Source organism: Onychostruthus taczanowskii, unplaced genomic scaffold (assembly GCF_017590055.1).
Source record: "Onychostruthus taczanowskii isolate IOZ18803 unplaced genomic scaffold, ASM1759005v1 scaffold2, whole genome shotgun sequence".
NCBI classification, from domain to species: domain Eukaryota; kingdom Metazoa; phylum Chordata; class Aves; order Passeriformes; family Passeridae; genus Onychostruthus; species Onychostruthus taczanowskii.
Genome location: NW_024499239.1, coordinates 17,483,700 through 17,489,021, shown reverse-complemented (window position 1 = coordinate 17,489,021; position 5,322 = coordinate 17,483,700).

Sequence of the window (5,322 nt, the reverse complement as noted above, 5' to 3'; positions counted from 1 at the left end):
GCAGCAGCACAAAGGGGCCCCGCGGGGACGAGCGGGCGGCGGCTTCCCCAGCCGGCGATGGCGCAGCGGCAGCAGGTGGAGGGGGCGGCGCGTCCCGCCCGGGCGAGGGGCCCCGGCCTCGCCCTCCCCGGCCTCGCCTTCCCCGCCCGCTCCTGCGGGAAGGGACGGGCGTGCGGTCAGCGCGGTGCGAGCCCGGCCCGAGCCCGCTCTGCAGAGCGGGGCGTGCGAGCGCCGGGGCGTGTTGCGGAGCCTTGCAGCCGGGAGACAGAGCACAGCGTACAGCTCGGCTGGCTCGGGGCGGAAAAAACCCAGAGCCATTGGTATTCACTGCGCTGTCTCCTGTAACCCAGGGCAGGCAGCATGCTGCTCTTGCAGTCCTGCAGGTGCATTGCTTCCCAGCCGGTGCAGGGAACGCGCTGTGGGCGATGCAACAGGTGCCTGCGGTGGGGGGCGGCTCGGAGAGAGGAGAGGCAGACAGGTGCTCAGCCTGGAGCCAGTTTCATGCTTCAGAACCAGCCACGCTCTTCTCGCAGATGCCAGCACGAGCAGCCTCTCTGCGTGGTGTATTCCAGTTGCTCAATCCAACACGCATCCCGTTTTCCTGAGATCAGTGGTCTCTAATGCTAAAGGCCCTTTCTGGCTTTGGCACAAAGCAAGTTATGTCTCCAGCTATGGATCATCCTGTCTATCTCATTTGTTTCTCCCATCAGTGTTCTGTCCTGAGTAAATAAAGTGTAAAATAAGCTTGTCTTACCTGAGTAACATTTCATAAATCATACTTGCATGTGTTAAGTAGAAGAAAAAGGGTTTCATTTTATATAGAAAATTGCACCTGTGAGTTGAAATGAAGGGATTTCTCAGAAAACAGGAAACACTTGAATTATTTAATTTTGGCAAAGCCCTTGTTTTACAAGTGTTCTTGAACAGAACAGATTAATAAGCCACAGAAGGATGAGTGTAATCCCTTAATTTGTATGTGAAGCCAAAGTAATTCAGAATCCAAATGACATCAAAAGTCCAAGCGATGATCAGAAGTGTATTTGACAGTATTCTACAGGGAGCCCAAATAACACAGCAAATGGTTTAACAAATTGACTGACTAGGTTCTTTCATCTCTAGCTTTTGTGATTTTATATTTGAGCCCTATTGGCTGAAGACTGTCAAAAGCTTAGGGCAATTGTGTATTAAGTGTGTGCCCGAGGAAGTATCAGTATTGGATTAAGATGAATGGATTTCAATTCCCCAGCTGGCTGGTGAAGTATTTTTTTTAGTTATGTGAGCATGTGCACAGGTTTACTCAGTTTCTGTTGTAGAGAAAAGGAGAAATTGGGATAGCCTGTTTACAGAGTGAGTTATTCTCTTTGCCACTGTGCATTAAAGAATGGTATCTGCTTTTGGTCGTAGCTGGTTTTCTCATCTTTCAGAAAAAAATCTTTTTGTTAAGCAGCTGAACACTAGACTTGTTATCACTCAGTACTTACACTCAGTGTACACTAAGTACCCTAAGTCCTCATTTTCATTTTAAGTGCATGTCACCCCATGTACTGTGACATAAGAAAAGGTCAGTGTTTTTATGTGCATGTACATGCACACACAAATGTCTGTGACTAATAAATGTCTTTATTTGCCTGCTATGTAAAATGAGCCATTAAGAGGCATTAATTTCTGACACCAAACAGCCAACTCTAGCTTGCTACTGGTGGTTTTAGAAGAAAAAAAATGAAGTAACTTAGTTATAAAAGCTTCCTAGCCAGAAGTTCCTGCCTTAACAAGGCAAAAAGTTGTATGTTAGCTTAGACATTATTTGAAAATAAATTGACTCCTGGAAACTAGCACACCTCTTTTCTCCAGGGCTCCTGCTGTAGGTCATTTTGCTGTGGTTTTAAAGGGGTTTTAAATTTGGGGAAGAAACTGTCCTCTATCTTCTACAAAGTAACTCCGTTTCCAGGTGCTTAACAAATAATCCACATCCTTGCTGAGCCACTGAAATGTCATGGCCAGCTATCCTTATCTCCTGTTAGTTATCTCTGAGGAAACATGGGAGCTCCTTGTGGGTATTTGGGCAGCAGGAAAAGCAGCCAACACACAGAATTGATGACCTAGTGGCTCCTCTCATTAGGTCAGATTGTAGCCTGATTTACTCACTCTGAAACCCTGATGGTCTCAGTGAGGTTAGAATTCACCGTGTGTGCCATCAGCCTGACTAGGAAAGCAGAAAATTTGCACTTCACCATCAAGCAGATGGAGTACTTCCCAAGGAAGTAACTACCAGAGGAAATAAAAAATGGAAGTAATGTGGAGCTTGTGTTTGCTGGCACTTGATCTAGGAAAAGATACAGAAGTCTTTTTTCAAATAAGAATAGGCCCATGTCTCATAAAAGCTGGAGAAAGAGCAATTGCATGGGACAGCCTACATTTTCAGCACTTACCAAGCCCTCAAGACTTTATTCTTCATGTTTGTTTGAAGCACAAACATGAAGTCACACAGTCTCTACATATGGAAATTAAGGAAGTGTTGTGAACTGCTGTGTTCCATAGGGCTGGACTTCTGATTCATCATGGGCAAAACATCTAGAAATTACAGGGGTTTTTTTTTCCTGCAGAATAGTTTTTCTAAAAATGAGGCCGAAATTGTGACAATTAATCTATTATTTGTGATTTGATGATGCTTTATTCAGGTTGGCCACATGTCTTTCTCTCTGTGGGTTGTAGTTTACTGACACAATCAACTGAAATGGCTCTTCTGGAGCCATTACAATTTGTTGTGTGAGTGCAGCTGAAAACACTTCAGCGTGCCATGTGTCACGCTTTGTCAAGTTAACAGTTGATGGTTCCAAATCAGGATTAGGAACAGTGCTGATGCAGTGAAATGCTGCAATTGCTTGTGCAACATAAGCATTCATGAAAGGGAACAGACTCTGCTGAAGGAGAGCAGCACTACCTAGTGCTCTTTGTCAGGTGTCCCAGCAGCTTTTTTCCCCTAAAGCATCCAGTCCCTTTGGTATCTGAGGCTACTTACAAATACCAAAGAAGAATAGCATTCCCACCAATCCATTTTAGGAAGGCAATAAACTTCAGAAACTCTATTAAGCTCTTGGGCATCAATAGGGAAACTTGGATTAAGTGATGTACCAATGGAGGTGCAGGAGATGCATGGTGAGCCAGCCAGGTAGAGCTGCATGGCCACTAGCACATGATGCAGCCAGGAGTTCACCTCAGCAGGCAGGGCTTAGTTTATACAGCCCCTTTAGTCCCTCCCTCTGCCCAGCAAATCCACACTGGGAGAGCAGGGAACCTAAAACTTAACTTTTTCTTTAGGATTTTATACTTGGATTTCTATGTGTGAGAGGCTTATGTGTGGACAACTCTAGAATTGTGGCATTCATGCTGAAATGGGTAATGGATAAATGAAGAGTGAGCCTGTGCATGAACAGAAGTGATACCTTTGTGGCAGAAAATAGCAATATGAAAAATAGTGGTTTTCACTTGCTGCCAGATTTGTAGAACTGTCAAATGAAAATGAAGGTGTTGTTACTGAGAATGCACATCTGTTATTTCCAAAATTACTGGAAAGGATGGGTTTGAATTCTTTGGGGAAAACTGAGAAATGGTCACTGGAAACCTGTGAAATTGTTTAAAACACAGAACCATTTTTCAAGTCTGCCATCCTTAAGCTAATCATACTAAATTCATACATAGTTATCTAAATAAGATTTTTCGGAAAGAATGCAGCCCACATTGGAATAATGCTGAGACAGAACAAGTCCTAAGCACTCAGATTCTCAAGAGCAGTATTTCTCAATTGGTGAGAAAACCATCAGTGATACACCCACATAAAACACAGGGCAGTAAAAGCCAGAAGGATTGCTCTGAGAATCAGTGCTCTGAGCCTGCAGGTGCAGCAGAAGGGATAAATTGTGCTGCAAGGCAGATTATGTCCTGTGCCTCCTCACACCATCTGTAGGCCTGCAGGTTCATCCCTCAGTGAGGAGAAGGTGCCAAAATACAGCAGGGAGATGACAGCTCTGGGGCTGGGGAGAAAGGGAGGGGAGAATCAGCACAGGCAGATGCTTTGTTCTCCAGGTCTCCTGATATTCCCAAATATCTGACCCACCACTTGGCTAAGGTGGGGCAGAGAAGTGACAGTCCTGTGATGAGGAGGCAAAGCTCTGTCTGGCAGAGGGATCTGGGGAGACAACAGTGATGGGATATACTTAAACACAAGGAAGCACAGCTTTAGGGGTAAAGTGAGGTTGATCTTTTACTGATCTCTTCCCAGGTTAATCCTGCTTATGATTTAAACAGTCATTTAAATGGCTAAAGTTACCTGATTTAGAGAAGCAAAATAACATTTTGGCTATTATACAAATGGATTTCAAACAGCATCTAAGTAACACAAGGTCATGTAGTTCAAAACAATCCTCTATTAATTTAGAGTATTACATGAATTTAAAGGATAAGATCAATTCCAACAGAAGCTTGACTTAACCACTAAACCATTTATTAAAAAAAAAAAAAAGTGCATAAACAAACCTTTCGCCAGGAATGCTAGAATGTGATCCTGAACTTCTCTTTGGCCTTGAACCACTTCAAATTAATTGGTTTGCAGCCAAAGGAGGTGCATAATGTAACATCACAATTTATATTTAGGAAACCTGATTAGAAATGAAAAAGTTATGTAACTCCTCAGAGAAAGCAAAAGAAATATAGGACAAATTATACTCAAACACTGCAGTTAAATTATTTTAACAGCAGGGTAACTTTAAAAAAAAACCTGTTAGGACAAAATCCTACATAGCATGAGGAAAAAAGCTCTTATATCTTACTGTAATTAGAAACTCATCAGGTTAATGGGACAATTTTTCAAAAGCTGCCATTTAAGTTTTTGCACATGGCATTGATCTTGCTTTATTTCAGCTTGCAAATAGAACTTGGCCAGAAGGAGAAAAAAAAGCAATCAGACATTTTCTAATGTGCATGTAAATTCAAAGCTCTGTATCTTTTGTGTCTGTGCTCTTTCATTCAATTTGCACTTGTGATGGAGTTCTAGGATCTCACTTTTCACTTCAATATTCACTGACTGAAATTGCTCAAAGCACCAAGGGATTTTGTGGTATCTCAGTCTTTAGCAGGGAATCTAACAGGCTTCAAGGGAAAAAAAGCCAGCTCACCAAGATTCACACTTTATTTGGGCACTTAAAATCTGAGGCATAGGAAATTAAAGATCACTTTTGATAATTCAGGTCAGCATTTTAAAAAGACATTTGATATTTAAAGATATGATAAGAAGAAATGCTGAAAAGATGGAAAGGGGTGTAGCAT